Genomic DNA, 22854 nt, shown 5'->3' on the forward strand with positions numbered 1-22854 from the left:
AACATGTTCAAATAACCCGTAAAAACAAAAAACAAAAGAAAGAAAGAGAAAGAAAGAAAGAAAGAAAGAAAGAAAGAAAGAAAGAAAGAAAGAAAGAAAGAAGAAAGGAAGGAAAACCACTAAAAACAAATAGAAAACAAAAAGAGAATGACAGACTTAGGCTCTAACATATTTCAATTATTACATCAAATATAAGTGATCTAATTGTGCCAACTCAAAGAAACAGATTGGCCGAGCAGATTGAAAATCACGACCCGACTGTGTGCTGTTTGTAAGAAACTCACTTGAAATATTATGAATAGGTAAGTAGAAAGTAAAAGGATGGAAAAATGTATACCATGCAAACCTTAATCAAAAGAAGGTAGGAGTGGTTATATACACATCAAATAAAGTGGATTTCAGAGCAAAGAAAATTACTAAAGACAGAAAAGGACATTGTATACTGATACTGTTATGTCTTCTGGCCAATCTGCCCAGAAGACGTAATGTTCCAAAATATTTATGCAAAATTATAGAGATGAAAATGCATTAGGGGTTAGGAGAGGTCGAGGGGAGGTGAAGAACACACATGGGGGAGAGTGGATGCGACTACAAAGAAGTAGCAAGAGGGAGCCTTAGGGAGATGGTTCAGTAAAGTATGTTGATTGTGGTGGTGGTTACATCACCAACCCACGCATGTGATAAAATTGCCTAGAGCTACACGCCCGCACGCAAATGCAGAATAATGGGTGAAATCTGAATTAATTCTGTGTGCTGTACCAGTGTCAATATCCTGGTTTTCATACTGTACACCAGTTCTGTAAAGTGCTAATAGTGGGGAGGCAGGGTGGTGAGTCCATGGGACTCCCCTCTACATTTCTTTGTGACTTCCTATGACTTGAAAAAAAAAAAAGCAAAAACACCCAAGAACCCAAAATTACATCCTGAATTATTCCATCTGTCTAACATTGTTGACATCACGAGAAGGAAAAGTAAAAGTCTTTATTCCTAAACAGCATGTAGGGCTGAGGATTGCGTATAGAGACACTGGAGGGTAGAGACAGGAATGTCCTAAAGGAGTCCTAAGTATGGGCTTTGGGCTGAGAGAGAGAGAGAGGAGAGGTGTGGAAGATCCTGAGTGGGGAAGGAGGAAGGAGGAGAAGGAGAAGAGGGGAAGACTAGGGTAAGAAGGGGGCTAAAGGCCATAACTGGAGGAAGGGAAGTAATAGTAACTGAGAAGAACGTGAGGAGTGTGTGCGCGCAGGGCTGTACGAGAATAAGACTCGACAAAGTGTAGGAAGGATTTCCGGGGGAGAAAGGGTGCTGGCCATCCCGAGTGGATGCTATGGGAGCCAGAACTGTTCAGGGGAGATATAAAGGAAACGTGTGCACGAAGAGGCAGACAGTGATCAGAGCTACACGTGGTGCAGGAAGCAGGACGACGGGACTGTCACGGATGGCCCGAGAGTTTTTTTTTTTGAGGAAGCTGTGGCTAGAACTCTACACGTGGAGGGGATTCCTGGCACTGTTCTCAATTAGCTGTGGGGACTTGGGAGAGCCCTGGAAGCCAGCTGAGCCTTTGGCTCTTGATCTGTGGAATGATGAGATGATTCTTCCAACATCCTTCAAGCTGTAACAGTCTATGATTTCATCGTCACTACATGGAACAAACAGGGAAAATGTGTTGAGAGGCTTTCTTCATTGTCACATCGTTGATAACAGCAAAGACTTAAAACGTCTTCGCTGGTGTGTGGTTTTTCACGTTAGGAAAAGCAAAGCAAAGGGCAAGTGCTGGTTGAGGTAGGCTGGTGGGAACAGGGCGGAAAACAGCAGAAAAGTTGAATACATGCTTTGCCCGTGAGATGTACAATGGTACAGCTGCTAAAGAAAATAGCTTAGCATTTCCGAAAGAAAGAAAGAAAGAAAGAAAGAAAGAAAGAAAGAAAGAAAGAAAGAAAGAAAGAAAGAAAGAAAGAAAGAAAGAAAAAGAAAACTGAATGCTGGCCATACAATGTAGCATTCCTAGATATTTATCCCCCAAAATAAGAATTTATTTCCACACGAGAGCCTGTACACAAGTTTTTTAGCAGCTTTATTTGTAGTAGCCAAATCCTGTAAACAGCCAAAATGGTCTACACCAGAAGAAGGATCTAGCAGTTGTACACCGAGAACCATGGAATACGACTGACAATAACAAGCAACACGCTGTTGACTCAACAGCATGGGTGGACCTCGGAGGCCTTGGGTTGACCGAAAAAGCTAGTCTCAAAAAGCCATTTACCATATGGTTACATTTAAAAGAATGTTCTCAAAAATGATGAAATCTCAGAGATGGAGAACCAATCAGTGGTTGCCAAGTGGCAGAAATGGTTAAGAGGAGGAGCGTGGAGCCCTTCGCGGCGATGAAGTAGTCCTGCACCTTGACTGGAGCGGTGATGATACAAATCAATGTCGGGGAACCACACACACACACACACACACACACACACACTGTACCAAGTACATGCTTGTGTTGTGATATTGTGCTGTATTGATTTCGATACTGTTGTACAACTAAGACGGAGCCATTGAAGGAAACTGGGTGAAGTGTACCCAGCAGCTCTTTGTGCTACCTCTGACAAGTCCTGTGAGGCTGTAATTAATTCAAAATAGAAAAGTTACAAGCAAAAAAATAATAAATAAATAAAATAAAATAAAATAAAATAAAATAAAATAAAATAAAATAAAATGAAGTTACAAGCAGTGTCAACATCTAGAAGGTGGTCATAGCATTGCCAATAAAAACGCTGGCTTTGTACTTGATTTGCCTGAATTTCAATCTAGGTTATACAACTTAATAGTTTTATGACCTTGGCTTAAATGTTCATCCTTTTTGGGAGCATCTGCCTTTGGCTCAGGGCATGACCCCGGGGTCCCGGGATCGAGTCCCACGTCGGGCTCCCTGCATGGAGCCTGCTTCACCCTCTGCCTGTGTCTCTGTCTCTTTCTCTGGGTCGCTTATGAATAAATAAATAAAATCATTTTTAAAAAGTTATTTTTTATTACTCTCTAATACTGGGATCATCCTAGTACTTATTTCAAGAGATTATCCTGATGTTTAAGTGAATTGATGTAAGTTAATTGCTTAGAATGTGGCAAGGCACATACAAAGTGCTCAATGAATATTATCCATCATTACAGATAAATTTTATATTATGGTTATAATGATTCTTGTAAGTGTTATTGTTTCTCCATCTGGTTACTTTCTTCTCTTTCTCTCTCTCTCTTTTTGAAAAGGGACTTTTTATTACTTTCACATACAGAAAATTCAAGTGTCCACTCAGGCCAGTTCACTAGCCTTTGCCTTTTCCACCGTGGCAATGGGAGCCACCGGCTTTGAACCCAGAATGTTGCCTCCCTGGTGATGGCAGATCTCATCAAATCGGTCACTGTAATTGATCCTGATGGCTTCCATCAGCTGAGTCAGAGCTCCTTTGTCTTCTGAATTAGTCTGTGTGGAGGTGACAGTGGTGCTGGTCTTCCTGTGGACCAGACGCCCCAGCCTGGCTTCCCTCTGACAGTACGGATAGGGAACCCCGATCATATGACACAGGGCAGGCACGAAGACAACCAGCTCAGTGGGATCCACGTCACGCGCCATCACTACCAGCTGAGCCTTCTTGTTTTCCACCAAGGTGGTGACCGTATTAACCCCAACCCCAAGGACAGGTGGCCTTTTAGTCAGGACATTCTCTTTGCCAGCAGCTTTCTTCTCAAGCCAGCCAACAATCTCTGCTGCTTCTCTTGCTTTGTCTCTGGTCTGGACTGGGGGGCCAGCTTAAGCAGTCGGGTAGCTGCTTGGCGGTCCAAGGCCTGGGTGAACTGGTTAATTGTGGGAGGCATTTTTAGATGTTTATTGAGAAAAATCTCTTACTGCTGCAGCCAGATGTAGCAAGGCCATCTGACAAAGTGGGTGAGGTCTCTTTTGGGCTGGATGTCTTGTCAGATGCCAAAATACTTGAGCCATTTCTCAAACAGGGGATTGACTGCCTTTTGGCCTCCTGCTTCTTCACAACAACAGGGCGGGGGCCACTTTCTTCCCCTTAGCCTTCTTTCCTTTGGGCGTCTTGGATGGCTGGAGGAGAGAGATGTTTGTTGGTTTTTTTAGCACAAAGTTGAATTTGGGGCATACCGTTAGGTACTGTGTATACATTTACGTATGCTAAATGTGTGACGGTCTTCATGTTATTTTCCTGACGTTTGTACATACCTATCTGCTCTTATTGCATTGCATTTCAGAACTTGGGGGCTATTTTATCTACTCCTTTCTTTCCTATCCAGTTTTACTTTATACATTTTGACACCTTTCCTATTTTGGGAGGAGAGGGACAGAGGGAGAGAGATGATCTTAAGCAGACTCCACACCCATCGTAGAGCCCAATGCGGAGCTCAATCTAATGGCCTGAGCCCTGAGCCAAAATCAAGAGTCGTTGGCTCAACCAACTGAGCCACCCGGGTGCCCCTTGACACTCTTTTCTAATTTTTTTTTTTTTGAAATGAGGGAAGATTTTTATAATGAAAAATAAAAATTATAGGAGTGTAAAGGAAGAAACTTAGTAAAAGCACAGCTGCTTATACAACTGTTAACTAGAGCATGCGGCACTTGAAGAAGGTATATTACCACTTCAACATGGAGGGATTATGTGATTTAGTTCAGAAAAAATGTATGTTGAGCCCTGTTAGGTACTTGGTATGGGTATAGATGCCAGAGAAGCAAAGATAGAAAGATATAAATCTTCCCCTCGGGAAGCCTATAGGCCAGCAGAGAGGCAATAGCAAAGTAAGACATTAGGAATCACTCAGGTGCATGTGATGAGAAAAACATGTATAGCTGTGTGACAGAAATGAGAAGCACAATGCTGTCCTATGACACCAGGGAAGACAGGACAATGAGTAGGATTTGAAGGATTGAGAAGAGTATTTCTGCTGCACAATTTGAATGATTATAGATAAAAACAACATAAAACCATGACCAAATCTTTTATCCCATAAGAAAATATATTACCTCACATAACAACAAACCCTGAGGCAGAATAGCCCCAGAACTGGTAAAGCATGTGTGTATGTGTGTGTATCTTAACACGGTTTCATAAAACTCTTACAGAAAACTCATAATATTATTTATTCCTCTCACTCATGCTTCATGTCCACTCTGGGTCAGTTGTGCTCTGCTGCATGTCATCTTCTCATCACCTTCACTTCAGGAACCAGACCCCCTGAACATCCTGTCCCTAAAACCCCTAAAACATTTGTGATCATTACACTACAGGGAAAAGAGTGCATGGAGATTCTCCCCTGGCTCTTGAACATGACAGACGTGCGACATCCATGACGTCTCACATTTCTTTGGCCATATAAATTCACATGGCCATATATATATGAAGAGAGAAAGAGAGATTTATTATGAGGAATTGACTCACATAATTACGGAGGCTGACAAGTCCCACGATCTGCAGGCAGCAAGCTAGAGATCCAGGAGAGCTGATGGTGTGAGTTCCAATCTGAAAGCCAGCAGACTCAAGACCCAGGAAGAACAGATGTTTCCGTTCAAGCCTGAAGGCAGGAAAACAAACAAACAAACAAACACAATGTTCCAGCTCAAAGCAGTCATGAAAGAAGGAATTCTCACTTATTCAGGGGAAAGTCAGTCTTTTTGTTGGATTCAGGTCTTCAACTAATTGGATGAGGCCCTCCTGCATTAGGGAGGACAATCTGCTTTACTTAGTCTTTCAATTTAAATGTTAAATTCATCTAAAAACATCCTCACGGGAAAATCTAGAATAATGGTTGACCAAATATCTGGGCACCTCATGTCCCAGTCAAGTTGACACACTCCCCAAAGTATTTATACTTAATTAATTCAGGGTGTACTTGGGCATCAGAATTTTTGAAAGCTCCCACATGATCTAATGTGCAGCCAAGATTGAGAACCACCATCCAAGAGGGTGGTGTCCCATACAGGAGACTTGGGGAATATGGAGACCAGTCCTAGGATTTCCTAATTTAGCAAACAGGGTATCCCCCCACCCCACCCCTCAATTTCCTGACCATCTTAGTATCAGGATTTGCTACTCTTAATACTGAATATAGAGAGGAAAAAAAAATCCTATTTCTTCCTCTAATTTGGAGTCCATGGAGACATAAGAAATAGGTCATGAGGTGGGGGGATCTACAAATCAATATGTCATTAATAACAGAAAGAGCCATGTTCAATAATAATTTACTCAGACATTATTTTCTCTTAATATAATACATGTTTTAACTTTGGGAGTACAGCAGGAACCAAATGAGAAATCTTTACTCCAGAACCAATTAAATGAATAAACACTACTCTCGCACCCACCCAGGAAAATAGAGACTGTGAGATAATTTACTTAAGATTGGCAATGAAATCTAAATATGAGTCAAGGGTGCTTTATAAAAATACTTCTTAAAACATTTTTGTGAACACAGACATATATATGATTGCTTTTTCTCTGAGACAATTTCCATTTCAGAATTTCGTGTGTGCGCTTGTACCTGACAAACCTATCTGATGGGCATATATATGATCTATATCATATAAGTAGATGGTATTTTGCTATTTATGCATTTTGCCCAGTCAGTGTCTTTTAATTAATTCACAACAATGATTTTTCATGTAATTATCTGCTTGATATTGCCATAAACATAATGTAATATTATTAACATTTGCAGGTATGAGGGTCTACAGTACACATATTTTACTTTCCTTCAAGTGTTAGACAAAGACATTCATTTTTATTTATGGATATAGATTAAAACTTATTAACTCTATCTACTCAGGAAAGGAATGTGAAGAAGTACTCAAAGTCTTTAAAGATCTTTTTTTTTTTAAAAAAACTCCATTTTAATCACAGATGAGATGGATTCATAAATTGAAACCTGCTTAATTGGCAATTAAAAGCTGTAGGACAATGTTGTTTCTCTGCTTTCTCAGAATTAAGTCCCAGCTGTTTTTGAGAAAGCAACCAGAAGATTGAGAGAAACTGCCAAGTATCCCGGGGAGAAATTGGGAGTAAAAAGTCACATTAGCTTCCATTATTCTAAAATCATTGTGCTACCAGCAGTAACTGTAAATACTGTAAATGGTTGAAAAGAACTCGAGTTTTAAAGTTAACCTGCTTTTCGCTGGGAAAAGTATCACCCTTTTCTGAGTCTAGACTTCGATCAGACCAACAAATTTTAAAAGTAAATTTGAGGGTGGCTCAGTCAGTTAAGTGTCTGCATTCGGCTCAGGTCATGATCCCGGGGTCCCTGGATCCAGCCCTGCATCGGGCTCCCTGCCCAGCGGGGAGTCTGCTTCTCCCTCTCCCTCTCCTCCTGCCCCTGCTCATGTGCTCTCTCTCTCTCCAATAAATACAACTTAAAAAAATGATAAATTTGAGGCAGTATTTGTGATTCATAATGCTTCCAGTTAATAATAATAATTCATAATGTTCACCAGTTAAGCATTAAATGTTCAAACATTTAATTTGAGGAATGCCTTATTTGTACTAAGAAATGTCACTGCAGCCACTGGGAACGTCTACATTATAATGTAATAACTCCCCTCTCTCTATGGCTCGTAACAACAGAAGTTTTTTCTCTCCTATCAACCTATCTGTTGGGGGTCAGCTGTGGTTTTGCTTCCTCCTTGGTTACTCTCTCTGGTTTCAGGCTAACGGAGCAGCTACTGTCCCAAACATTGCTGGTCATCACGGAGTGTCACATAGCAACACAGAGCTCCATCCCAGACGTCAGTCCCACTTTCACCATAAGCCACTGGCCAGGTCTGGTCACATGATCCACTAGGCAACAGGTAGGAGAGAATCTATAATCTTCTCTGTGGTATGAGGTTAAAACCCAGAAATGCTCTGTGAATTGCATTACAGATTAGCACTTTCAGGTCAGCAAGTATTCATCTCACTCTACTTCCCTTGTGCAAAATATGTTCAACTCCTTCCTAAACAAGTGAGTCCAAGGGTCCCATTTTGCCTCTGTGTCAAGCTCAAAGCATAGGCTTTCTGGGTTCATCGTAGTAGACTCCACATTAAACTCCAGGGTGAACTCTCTTGCTCTGGAAACCATTGAACTCAAAAGGTAAGTCACCTGTGCATGCTCTCCAAGTACACAGTAGGAGAACCGGGGCACAGTGGCTGCACTAAACTCTCCATTTGGGGAGGGGTCAAATGGCTGGTGCATTGGAGAAACTAATGTGACCCACAATAATCCTGAAGACCTACCTGGCAGAGATGGGGAGGACCTTCCACCTTGGGAAAGGACAATGGAATAGGAATGCTCCTTCGTTAGACACTGATTTTGCATAAATAAATAAATAAAAATAAATAAATAAATAAATAAATAAGAAACTGATTTTGTTTCCTGGCAGAGGAGTTTCAAATGGGTTACTTTTCTCGAGGGTCTTTGACTCTACACTGTTTGCAACATGTGGAGTGGGCATTGGACAAGAATAAGTCTTCTTCATGGGCTGAATGCCTTCCTCACTCAGCTGCATGCTTAGTAAAAGAGGAACTGAGGGTCGTTTCGAGTTTCTTAGAGTCTCAGACATTTATAATGTGGGATCATATTTTCTTTGTGCAATTTTCTTAATAATGTTCCAGTGCTTTTTAATCTATTTGGTACAGTCGGTGACGTGTGGTGATAGCTGCCTACGTTTCTTTTCTGCACAGGTGTTTAGATTGGCTCTGTTTTTTTTTTTTTTTTTTTTTTTTTTTTTTTTTTACTTCCTCACAGCCACACCTCCCACTCTCAATATAATTATGAGTAGCAAACTGGGGCCTTCCAGGATTAGGAGGGGAAGACTCGCAGTTAGCCTTTCTCCACTGATTCATTTTAATTATACAAAACCATAATAATCCACTCACACTTAACAAAGTGTTAAATTAACCCATCAATAATAAACATGACCAGATTAGTCTAGGGGACGAGAGAAGAAATGGAGATGTATAGATATTTTAAAATCATAAATAAAGCTAACTGTTAAATAAATATACCATAGCCTCCTATCCTGACCTTGACATTAATGCAGCAAAATTGAAAAAACATGTATAAAACTGTGGTTTTCATTGACTGAAATAAGAAAAACAGCAAGGACAACTGTATTAATTATTATGGATTGTAGTTGAGAGCTTTGCTGATGGGCTGGATATGTTTACATTAGTAATGAAAAATAGATAATTTAAAAAAAATAGATAATTTATGAAGTATTACATATTTTGAGAGAAAATCATTTTTCCCTTAACTAATATTGTTACAGTCAAAAATTTCCACATCATTTGTGTATCACTGACAGTTGTGTCAAATTAGATTACCATATACTGTTTAGATATTTTCTTTTCCTGTATAAATTTCAACTTTGAAACCTGTGCTCTGTAGAAGCATTAGTAACTGAAATCATCATCAAATTTTGTAAAGCAATATCTAAATTCAGAAATGAGCTATGGATTTTACATGTTATGCTCAAACAATGTAAAGAGGTCCCTTAGACAAATGATTAGACGACAGAAAATATTTAAAATATCTTAATTTTATATATTGAATTGTTATTTCTATTGCAATTTCAGCATTTTTTGTATTTATATCCAACTGTATCATTTAAGTTCTTTCAAATTTTAAAAGTCAGATATTATAAAGCAAACCCAAAAGAGCAGTGTTTGTTCAATTTTTCCAAATTTCTATTTTATTCTATCAAGATTATATTTTAATTGTTGTTTAAGGGTACAAAGTTGTAACAAGTAATAAATAAGCCTTAGAAATACATTGTTTGCACACATACACACATAAAAAACATACAGTGCACAGTTTATTTTATTATTTTATTTTTAAAAAGATTTTTATTGATTTATTCATGAGAGACACAGAGAGAGAGGGGAGCAGAGACACAGGCAGAGGGAGAAGCAGGCTCCATGCAGGGAGCCCGATGTGGGACTCGATCCCAGGACCCCGGGGTCACGGCCTGAGCAGAAGGCAGACGCTCAACTGCTGAGCCACCCAGGGATCAGCCTACAGTGCACAGTTTAATGACTAGAGACAACAGTAGTGAATTAAAATGACATAATGTGGTAAATATTACAGTGGTAATCATATTGCAATATATAAATATATCAAAGTAACACAGGTGTGCCTTAAACTTCACACAATTTTTATGTCAAATTTATCCCATAAAATATAAAAGACTTTATTTTAATCTTAAAATGGCAAGAAATACAAGTCAACAATAAAAAGTAAAGATAATCTGATTACAGAGGGGCACAGGATTTGGATAAACACTTCTCTTCTCCGTAGAAGATGTACTACTTGCCAATAAACATTTGAAAAGATGCTCAACATCTTTAGTCATCAGGGAAATGCAAACCCAAACCACAATGCCAATCTACTTCATAGACACTAAGATGGCTAAACTAAAAAAGACAACCCATGACAAGGTTTAGCAAGGATATGGAGAAATTGGAACTGTTATGCATTGCTTATGGGAATGTAAAATGATGACCCTATTTTATTTTATTATTTTTTAAAGATTTTATTTGTTTATTTGTTCATGAGAGACACACACAGAGAGAGAGGCAGAGACACAGGCAGAAGGAGAAGCAGGCTCCACGCAGGGAGCCCGATGCAGGACTTGATCCCGGGACCCCAGGGTCACGCCCTGAGCTGAAGGCAGATGCTCAGCCACTGAGCACCCTCAGGTGCCCTCGATGCCACTATTTAAAAAAAAAATTGTTTGGCAGTTCCCCCAAAAGCTATAACAGAGTTATCGTATGATCCAGGAATCCACCCCTAGGTATAAATCCAAGACCACTGAAAATATGTGTCCACACTAAAACTTGTACACAAATGTTCAAAATGACATTTTTCATAATGGCCAAAATTGGGACAACCAAAATGTCTATCGACTGATGAACGTGTGATTAACATGTGGTATATCCATACGACTAAATATGTTTAGTTTATCAAAGGAAGTTCTGATCTATCCTACAACATGCAACTGGGACACAGCGAGAAGGCAGACATAAAAGGGGCATATTCCTATTTATATGGAGTGTTCAGAAAAGAGACATCCACAGAGGCGGAAAGTAGTGACTTAGAAGGGTGGAGGGAGGAAGAGGAGGGGCTTCTTTTTGGAGTGAGGAGATGCTCTGAAATTAAATAGTGAGTATGATTGCACAACTCTGAATATACTAAAAACTACTGAATTGTACACTTGAAAAAGGTGAACTTTATAGTATGTGAATTATATCTTAATAAAGCTGTTATTCAAAAATATGACAAAAATTAGACTATGGTGATGGTTGCACAACTCTGAATATACTAAAAACCATTGAACCGATCACTTTGAATGGGTGAATTTTATGACATGTGAAATTATCTCAATAAGTCAGTGAAAAGAAATGGCCAGAAAACAGTCCCTATAGAGATGTGTGATTTCTTGTAATATTCTTACTGCTTTATAGGCCTAAAAATATTTTTTTCTTCCTTGTTGTAAAATCTTATATTTTGTCGCAATGTCATTTTTGCTTCATATTTCATGTGTAGCTTTTGGTGAAATTTAAAAACACATCTTAAAAAATTGCAATATGTACTTTTGTTTGACTTTTAAAAAGTGAAACAGCCAAATTTAGATTTCTCTGGGCTTTTCTGGTAAGCTTCTGCTAACCTTATTATCAACAAGCAACAGTTCATGACAAATAACTTATAGCACATTTCAGTATTAATTTAAATTTTCACCTAAGATCATGTCTTGCTCTTGATTTGAGGGCTAGTCTCCTGTTAATTTCCTCTTATCTTCTAAACATTTCACATCTCGCCTAATGAGATCTAAATGCTTTAACAGTATTTCGTTGGCATTATCATCATGTGTACAAGTGTATTTATAAGGTCAAAGTTTTCAATTTGTCTATCAAGTTATTTGTTCCATCTCTGGGTGAATTAAAATAAAAACAAAAACAAAACCCCATATGTGGTCTCTGGATTTTTCTAAAGAACATTAGAGTCATGCTATTGGTAATCGGCAGCCCTGTCTCCTAGCAACGAAATCTAACTGTATATGCTGTACATGGGCCTGGGATTTTGGCTCCGATTCTAACTTGTATACACTTTTAATTACCAATTATGTTAGCACCAGGATCATAGGCACAGCAAATCTTTTATATCAATGCTGAAAATTGAAATTTTTTTTGTAGTGCTTAGGCCAGAATGTGTGCGTTTTACAACAGGTGTAAAACAAACGAGATCCACCCCATTGTTTTCTTCTGGGAGCCCAGCAATAACTATAATGAATGCTTGTTGTTTAATATAATTTTTATCCCTGGTACAAAGTTAGATAGTATTTCCCTCGCATAATTATTTATAATTGTTTGTTTTACCTTATTACACATTAAACTAGTACTCTCATTTTGACTTCCCCATCCCAGACACTTAGTTTATAAAATCTGCTTTACGTTATCAGCTATTGCTTAAACAAAGTTAGAAATTTCTTTTTTTTTTAGAAATAATTTCTAATAAACTGAACTTTTTGCTTTCTTTTGTGTTAATATTATTCCCTTGGTGCCACCAAAATCATTATTATGCTCTACTGATATTGAGCATATGATATTATTCTATTCTGGATGGCCGTTAACATATTGGCATTTACTTATCTTTGTTGCCTGTTACTTATTGACTGGTGTTTACTCGAACTTTTTGAGTGCTAGTAATTGCATTTGTGAATTATTTTAATTTTTTTTTATCAGAAAGTGGCATTTTGTGTTTCTTTGAACCAAAAACGTATTTCTAGTCATGGATACCTTCAGTGATCAAGGCTGAACTTAAAGCTTAGTTAGGCAACATGAAAATGCAGTCTCAATATTCTTTGCCACAGATTGAGAATACAAGTACCAATATCTACAATTTTTCTCCATTTAAAATAATTTTATTGTAAAAGTAAATACTAAATTTTCTGATATATACATCCAAGTAAAAAATCATAATAATTAATTTGAGTCAGATTGTGTTTTGCTAAAACCCTCTCATGCTGTCAGAAGGAGGTGACGGCCATTTTCTGGCATCACAATCCAAGAAACAGTAACACTCCAGGGATTTTTGTCTTTTCCTTCAATTTGCTTGGTTGATAAATGCACTTTTCACCATCCTTTAATACGGTGACCAGAGTGGTATCTGTTTCTTCTAAGTTGTGAATTTGATGTGAACAATTCTCTTTTTCATTCTCATTGCTTTGGGGTGATAATTCACATTTTCTGTTATTAAAGAACATGATGTGGTTGGGATTTCATCTGACCTGTTTAAATTGTTGATTTGATTGGAAAAAGCTTCTTGCTCATCTTTAATGTTTTGATCAGTAAATCTTACTCAAGTAAAGACTGAAATGCCTCATCACAATTTTATGCAAAGCATGCTCAAGAAGAGTCATTTCACTTGCATTCTTTCCAGTTCTTTTTTTTTTTTTTTTTTTTAGGCAGATAACTCCTTTGAAGATTTTCCATCTTCTTTTTCTTTTTCTGATCTGTGCTTTTATGTTATCTCATCCTATCACAATCTCGACTTGTGCATTCTAAGGAATTAAAAATAAAACATAGCTTATTATTCAAAATTCACAAAATGTTAACACCTCATCCAAAAGCATAAGTGAAAGAAAATGAAAAACACTGAAAGTTACAAGTATGTTTTCAAGAAGTCATTTTTCTAAATCATTCAAAATTATATATTAAATTTAAAAGAAAGACATACTCTTTTGTTACATAGGTGGTATATTTTAAAATAAACAATTTAGGGGGGCCTGGGTGGCTCAGTTACCTAAGTGTCCAATTCTTGATCTCAGCTCAGATCATGATCTCAGGGTCTTGAGATCAAGCCCCACGTTGGGCTCAGTGCTGAGCATGGAGCCTGCTTAGGATTCTCTCTCTCTCTGCCCCTCTCCCACCTGAAATTTTTTTTAAATAAAAAAACTTAAGTCAAGATTCTTTAAAGTGAAATTAAAAGCAATTTAGCATTCAGTGCCCATCCACAGTTGCCAACATAAGAATTAGTGTCATTTTTTAGATGCTATGGATGTCCATAAGTACAGTCCACAGACATACAGACATAACATATACAAATATATTTTAGGGCAATATGAATATTTTAGTATTGAGAAGCATTGTTCAGCTATGAGGAACTCAACCATGTGTGGTTTACTCAATGTTATCATTTATACTCCTCTATCTAGAATTGTGTATTGACGTATTTTTTGTAGTACACTTATTGCATAAGTATCTCAATGACAAGTGAAGAGTCCAGTAAATTCCAAACTTACAGTGCTATTTTCTATGTGCAATTCATATCATTAGTTTATTGCCTACTAGTAGCAATTCCCCTCCTAAACATACCCAGATGTCCATGTGAGTATTTTTCTCCCCTGTGCAGCATGCAGGAATGGAGAAAAGATGACCATCATCGCCAACTCTGGGGACACTTTCTTATTGCCTTGCATAAATCGTCATTTTTCAATCCCATGGTCTCACAACAATTCAGAACTAATTTCAGCATGCCTAGAATGGTAGGCCAGAAGTTTTCTGTCTCCCACTGGTTATAAATAGTTGACATCTAATTACCTATGTAACTTCTAACAAACCTGACAGCCAGTCCTACAAACTCCAGGGGCACCCTCCTTAAAATCAAGCTGGCACGTCATCTTGTACTGCCTACAGGAAAGACAAAATGAAAATGCGCCGGTGTTGTGCATTAGTTCCTGATCAGCCAACCCAAGAGCACACGTGTGATTTGACCAAGCGGAGGTGCTCTCCTTGGACTTTCAAACTTGATTAGAGCAATACATACTGGAGCTGGTTGATACTCATCCCTCTAGGGACCAGTTTCTACAGACACTCCCTTTGGATTCCTCCTACATAGACCCATGGATCCATTCTGTTTCCTTTTCAGGCTTGATTTTTCAGCTTTTCCTTCGATCCTTAGAGTCCTGTTGTATCTTTGCAATAAAGTGATTCTTGGTTTAAGTTAATCAGAGTCTTTAATATTTTAGATTATCGTTTTGCAAATACTCTCTTTCCTTTTCCTCCCACTGTGGGCACAATGTATTTCCTCATTCTATTGATACTGAACTTGGCTGTGTGGCTTGTGTTGGCTAAAGGAAGCAAGCCCAAGCCAAGGCCAGCCTAGGTCAGCCAATACGCAGCTGATCTACAGATGTGTGAACATGGAAAAGTAATTGTTGTCTTGAGTCACATGTTTGGGGATGACTTAACAAAATATGTAATTTTGGTAATATGTTACTGTTTGTGTTACTTGCAAATACCTGACATTACTTCCTTTTGCAAAACCAACATCACAGAGGGATGGAGGACAGGCTAAAGCCAGAAGTCTTGCTGCCAAATTCAGCTCCAGCTCCTGCTATGAGACAGGCCTGTGTCCAAATCATACTTGCCGTGTGACCAAGACAGCAGCTGAAATCTAGCAGGTCAGTTTTCTGGTACTTTTTATTGAGCAATAACTGCATATAACACATCTCTCAAGAAGTCTTGTTAGTGGGTTGAGAAAAAGTAATACGGATATGAGTAATGCCACTCTTAAGGACTTGTTCACTAAAAAGCACATTTAGATCCATCTTCTTAAGTAAAACATGTTACTCTAGTATAGCTCTAAAATATTCAACTTGGAAAAAGCAGCTTGAAGAGACTTTAAAAAATGTTTTTAAAATGTGTTTATAGAAGCATTCAGAGCAGGTAATCAGATGCTATTTCCATTCCTGCACTCTTAGTGGAATGATGGTTAAGCTATTTGCAATATTTAGATATTTCTCAACCTCTAAACTATTAAAATTTCAAGCCAAAGCAGTAATTCCTTACTTAAGGAATGGAGTTGGATGATTTATTATAGTTATCTATAGATCTGCATAGATTAGAACACTGCTGGAGAGCACAGGATTGCTCTAGAAAAAAATCTGCACCTATACCTCACACTAGGGCACCAGAATTGCCAAGGCTATCTCTTATGACCATTGACAGAGTAGTATTTTTATGGCCTTCTACTGAAATAACCTACTTAACAGTACTCCACTTGCACTTCATGCTTATAAACTATAAAGTAGATGCAGTAACTCTGTGTTATTCACCTTTAGGAGCGACTAAAAGGCATGGATAATGCAATTCAATTAATAATTATTTGTGTTTGGATTTAGAGTTCACATAGTTGAACAAACATACTCAGGAATGAATGTGAATATGGGCTCTCCATCCTGCTATTTAAGTCCATGTGTATCGAAGGTGGAAATGGGAGTACTGGTTCTGAGTAACCAGAGATGGCTCCATAAATATTTATTAACTCATGATTCCATATTTCTGGACTTACGTGTCTAAGTACTGGGAGAATCAAGTTCCATAATTTGATCTGATATTCTCTCCCAGAGAAGGCTGGTCATTGCCGAGCCTCAGAGATGGGTTCAGAGGGCTTCAAACGGTCCTTTGTGTCCAGTAGATCCAAAGAAATGCTCATTGCTAGAAACTTTCAAAAATGCTTCCCATGACTGTTCTCACTTTTTAAATTTTTGTATTTATATACTTATTTTTTTAGAGAGAGCATGAGCATGTGCACGCACATGAGGAAGGGCAGAGGGAAAGCAAGAGGGAGAGTCTTAAGCAGGTTCCCTGCCCAGCACACTTTCCTAGGCAGGGCTCAGTCTCACGACCCTGAGGTCACAAGATGAGTGGAAACCAAGAGTCAGAAGCTGGGACGCCCAACTGACTGAGCCACCCAAGTGCCCTTCTCAGGTTGTTAATGATTGTAATACTCTAGGTTGGATGAATTAATTTTCTGCTGCTATAACAGGAGTTGCTCAAAAAGTGCACAACTTATCTTACAGCTCTAGAGGTCAGAAGTCAACTTGCAGGCAGGACCACATTCCTTCTGGAGGCTCTAGGAGAAGGTTTTCATGGCTTTCCCAACTTCCAGAGGCCACGTGCGCATTCTTCGGTGCATAGTTTCTTCCTCCACCTTCAAAGCCAGTGATGTATCATCTTCAAATCTCCCTCTGACTTCCTGCACTGTCATATCTCTTTCTCTGAGACTCAAAATACACTATACATTTAAAAATTACCCAGTGTTTTCATCACGATTTATCTTGAAATAAGTTGCAAGTTTTTGAGTACTATTCAGTGTGAGCTAACATATCATCAGGAAAATGTCACTTATAAGGGATGTATGCATAGATTAACTATATATCTTCATTAGTGATAGAAACATGAATGAATTACATTTAAATATCAGTGCATGTAGTTCTTAAGGTTTAGTTAATGGAAAAGTATGATTCCCAAATATGCAAACATGTGTTGCCACATCCTGTAGAATCGAACATTTGCAACAGGACTAAAACTGAGAAAGCCAAACCAATATACATTTTTGCAAGAGTAGCAGTGGAGGAAACCACCACTGATCAGCTAACACTGATGCACAGCTAACAAAGCATCTTTTCTGAATCATCCAGAAACACTCCGATTGTCTGGGGCACATGGGCATCTCTGTCGGTTGAGCATCCAACCTTTGATTTCAGCTCAGGTCATGATCTCAGCGTTGTGGGATCCAGCCCTGGGTCGGGCTTCCTGCTCAGCGAGGAGTCTGCTGAGAGTCTCTCCCTCTCCCTCTGCTCCTCCCCCTGCTTGTGCTTTCTCTCTCATGCTCTCAAATCAATAAATAAATCTTAAAAAAAAAGAGAGACATTCTGACTCTCCTGTGTATACATGCAGTGGAAGCTCAGAAACTTTGACAAGCATTTTTTAGAAGCCAGATTTGTTAGTATAATACCATATTAGAGTATCCCAGAAAACTCTTTGCAATGAGCTATTTCCAATATATAAAATAAATTGATGTTTAATAACCCAGTAGGTTACTAATACGTAGCCCTTAGTTGTGTACTAATCAGGGTGGCTCCGACATGTCAGCCATTCACATACTGCGATCTCAGAAATTATTTGCCCTTCTGGGAACAGGCTCCACTCACCATGAGGATTCCCATGCCTTCTAATATTGTTATTTTAGGAATCATTACTTTAGATCCCACCCTTGTGTCCTCCTGGAATTCCCTTCCTGTTCTCCTCAAACACTCCACTTAGCTAATTCCTTCTCATCCATAAGAAATCAACTCGAGCCTTAAGTGCTTACTTCTGTAGGATCCCTGGGCACTCTGTTCACTCACTTCAGTTGTACTGACAACAGTGTGAGCCCCTTCGGGGAAGGCAACCTGTGCTATCCATCTTTATAACCTCGCACAGTACCTCCATCAAGGTAGAGGTTTAACAAACATGTAAAGAAGGAAAAGCATTACGAGGGATTAAATAGCATTGATAGCTAACATTGATAGGCCAATTACTGGGGGCCAAGCACTCTTCCAATTGTTTTGCATCTGTTTTACAGTAAAAAAAAAAAAAAGAATAGTTTATCTTTACAGCAATGTAATGACGTGAATTCTATTTTAAGGATGAGGAAACTGAGGCACAAGGAGATTGAGTAGTTTGTTCAAGGCCATTTAGAGGTGGGAACCACAGAAGGCAAAAACAGGGGAGGGAGATAAGAAAGGAGGAAGGGCAAGGAGGTCTCAGCAATTCTTTGATCCCCTGGAATGTACAATGCATTTCACAGTGGTCCTAAGAGCTTTTCATTTTTCCTTCTCTCCCTCATTCCCTACAGTGAGTTCGGGTCCCTCATTTTGCTCATTCACCCACAACTTTCTCATATGACCTACTTGCTTGCTTAGTGAGGTCCAACTTCGATTAAATCCAGTTCTTTGCCTGCTCTTCATCTGTATCTATCTACAGGTAGAGAGAAAGGGGAACGTGGCTGGGGAGACAGACAACTGTTTACTGGGCATCACTTTAGAACCACGACCACTGACCTTAAGTGACTCTACTGTGTCCTTATTCTAGACTCTTCCTCTTCCGGATGATTATTTCACAGCTTCCCTCTCCCCTCAACCCCTCCACCAATGTTTCTCCCCACTTCTGACTCTACGATGACGATCTTGTTCCAATTACAGTGAACAAAAGAACAGCAGTCCGAGAGAACTGCCATATAACCCTCAAGTCACATCTACAACATTCTGTTCTAGCCGTATAATCTGCCTTTGCTTTTTTCTTCCTTCCTCCCTCCCTCCCTCCCTTCCTTCCTTCCTTCCTTCCTTCCTTCCTTCCTTCCTTCCTTCCTTCCTTCCTCTCTCTCTCTCTCTCTCTCTCTCTCTTCTTTTCTTTCTTCTTTTTTAGAGAAGGAATCCCAAATCCCAACCAGGCTCCACACTCCAGTGCTCAACCTTGTTCTCATGACTCTGAGACTATGACCTGAATCGAAATCAAGAGTCAGATGCTTAACTGCCTGAGCCACCCAGGCACCCCTTGTTTTCACCCTGGAAGAGCTACTCCTAAGTAAGGCCAATCCTTCCATGTATACTCCATTCACCAAATCTTCTAACCCACTCGGGAATTTAGCCTGGTGACCTCCCTCTCTTTGCAGCATTTCCAGTGTTTTCCCTTTTAACTGGATTATTGCCACCGCCATATAAACATGTTGTAATTTCTCTTATCTAAACAAATAAAAACAAACTAAAAAAAACCTGTTTGACCTCTCTTCCTCTTCCAGCTGTTCCCTCTTAAAGCAAAGCTCCTTAAAAGATTGTTCTTCACTTGTCTTTAATTCCTCTGTTATTTTCTCTTGAACATACTTCAGCTAGATTTTTCTCCCTGCTACCCTGTGGGAGAAGCTATTGTCAAGGTCACGTACGACCACCGGGTGCTAAGTCTAGTGATGAATTCTCAGTCCTCCTGTGAGCTAAACTCTCAGCAGTATTGTGTTGACCAGAGCTGATCATGCTCTTTTCATGGAAATACCTTGTATGCATTGCTTCCAATTTCCTTCTGTTTCATTGGCAGCCCAACCTCAGGATCCTTTGCTTATACTTCCTCATATTCCTGATTTCTAAGTCTGTGGTCTTCAAACTCTTTCTTCCTGTACCTCTTTGCCTGACATCAAAATATTTTCATTTTAAGATTAAATAGTTGCAAAAAAGATGTAAGTGCCAACATATCTTAAACATGGTCATTTCACATGAAACTATGACATCACACTTATATCGACTGAAATCTTAACACTATAGCAGTCTGAGACATATCTCTATTTCTTTCAAAGTACAGTAACGTGTAGTTTATCTTGAAATCTGAGGTTTTGATACCTCCAGCTTTATTCTTCTTTTTTAAAATTGCTTTGAATATCCAGGGTCTTTTGTGGTTTCATGCAAATTTTAGGGGGATCCCTGGGTGGCTCAGTGGTCTAGTGCCTGCCTTCGGCCCAGGGCATGATCCTGGAGGCCCCACGATCGAGTCCCGCATTGGGCTCCCTGCATGGAGCCTGATTCTCCCTCTGCCTGTGTCTCTGCCTCTCTCTCTCTCTCTCTCTCTCTCTGTGTGTGTGTGTGTGTGTGAATAAATATGAATAACAAATAATAATAAACATGAATAAACATGAATAAACAAATAAAGTCTTTTAAAAATTAGGATTTTTTCTCTAGTTCTGTGGCAATATTCATATTTTGATGGGGATTACATTAAATATGCAGATTGCTTTGGGTAGTGTGAACATTTTAACAATATTCATTCTTCCAATCCATCAGTATGGGATATCTTTCCATTTGTTTGTATCTTCTTTGATTTCTTTTCACTCTTTTTTTAGTTTTCAGAGTATAAAAAAGAGCATAAATCTTTTACCTCCTTCATTAAGTTTATTCCTAGGTATTTTATTATTTTTAGTGCAATTGTAAATGGAATTGCTTCTTTTTTCCTTTCTTTTTTTTAAAATTCTGTTATTTTTTTTAGGTTCCAACTTTTAAAAAATTTTTCTTTATTTTCTCTTTCTGCTACATCATTATTAGTATATAGAAATGCAACAAATTTCTGTATATTAACTTTGTATCTTGTGACTTTACTGAATTCATTTTTCCAGTAGTTTTTTTGATGGAGTCTTTAGGGTTTTCTATGTATCCTATCATGTCATCCTCAAACAATGAAAATTTTACTTGTTATTTACCAATTTGGATACTTTTTTATTTTTCCCAGGTATCCCAAGATGTACAGCAAAGCTGTAATAACCAAAGCAGTATGGTACTGACACAAAAATAAAACACATAGATCAAAAGAACAGAATAGAGAGTCCAGCGATAAACCCACACTTTTGTGGTTGATTAATCTTTGACAAAGAAGACAAGAATATACAATGGGAAAAAGATGGTCTCTTCAACAAATGGTTTTGGGAAACCTGGATCATGTGGTTACATGCAAAAGAAGGAAGCTGGACCACATTCTTACACCACACACAAACATAAATTCAATGTAGATTAAAGACCTAAATGTGAGAACTGAAACCATAAAATTCCTAGAAGAAAACATAGGCAGTAATTTCTTTGACATCAGCTATAGAAACTTTTTTTTGGATATGGTTCCTCTGCCAAGGGAAACAAAAGAAAAAATAAGCTATTGGGAATACACCAAAATAAAATGCTTCTGCACAGCAAAAGTAACCATCAACAAAACAAAAAGAAAATGTACTTAATGGGAGAAGATATTTTCAAGTTATATATCCAGTAAAGGATTTATAACCAAAATATATAAAGAATGTATGCAGCTCAACACTAAAAAAGTAAATAATCCAATTAAAAATGAACAAAGAACTTAGAGATTTTTCCAAAGAAGACATATAGATGGCCAACAAACATGTGAAAAGATGCTTAACATCACTATTCATCAAGGAAATGAAATTAAAATCACAAAGAGATATCATTTTACACATGCCAGAATGGCTAAAATCGAAAAGATAAATAACAAGCGTGGGCAAAGATATGGAGAGAAGTGAACTCTCGTACCCTGTTGCTGGGAATGCAGTGGGTGCAATCACTGTGGGAAATAGTTTGGAGTTTTCTCAAAAAATTAAAAATAGAACTACCATATGATCCAGTAATTCCACCACTGGGTATTTACCCAAAGACAACACACTGATTCGAAAGGATATAGTGTACCCCATGTTTATTGTAGTGTTATTTACTATAGCCAAGTTATGGAGCAACCCAAGCGTCCATCAATAACAGCTGAATAGATAAAGAAGATGTGATATCGATCTCCAGCCCAGACATCTCCCTCAACTCCAAGTGGACATATGCAACTTAATATTTCCGTGATATTTAATTGCATATATATTTAATTACTCAGCCATAAAAGTAAAGAAAATCTCGTCATTTGCAACAACATGGATGGACCTAGGGGGTATAATGCTAAATGAAATAAGGCAGTCAGAGAAAGATAAATACTCTGTGATTTCACTCATATATGGAATTTAAGAATTAAAACAAATGGACAAACAAAGAAAAAAAGAGATTAAAAAAAGATTCTTAAATACATAAAACAGACTGGTGGTTGCCAGAGAGAGGGTAGGTGGTTGGGGGTAGAGAATAATAAATAAAGGAAATCAAGAGTACATTTATCTTAATGAGCCCTGAGAAATGTTAAGAATTGTCAAATCATTATATCTGTACACCAGAAACTAATATTACACTGCATGTTAATTATACTTCAAAAATATATTTTTAAAGTACATGAACATAATTTTCTTTAGTACTAGGAAATTATAAACCATTCTTTTTTTTTCTTAGACCATTATTTCCATTGCATTCCTATTATGGAATTTTATTCTAGCATGATTTTAAGCCATTTTAATGTGAAATACACCTGAAGAAAATTTCACAAAACAGACATGTACAGCCTCATAATCTATCACAATGCAGACTCATGAAACCACCAT

The 22854-nt window shown here is 38.3% G+C and overlaps 1 pseudogene; it reads right to left on the reverse strand.

Moving 5' to 3' along the window:
* Window positions 1–3298: 3298 nt before the first annotated feature.
* LOC100688023 overlaps window positions 3299–22854 on the reverse strand; it is a 28843-nt pseudogene continuing 9287 nt past the window's right edge.

Source organism: Canis lupus, chromosome 3 (genome assembly GCF_011100685.1).
Source record: "Canis lupus familiaris isolate Mischka breed German Shepherd chromosome 3, alternate assembly UU_Cfam_GSD_1.0, whole genome shotgun sequence".
Lineage (NCBI taxonomy): Eukaryota > Metazoa > Chordata > Mammalia > Carnivora > Canidae > Canis > Canis lupus.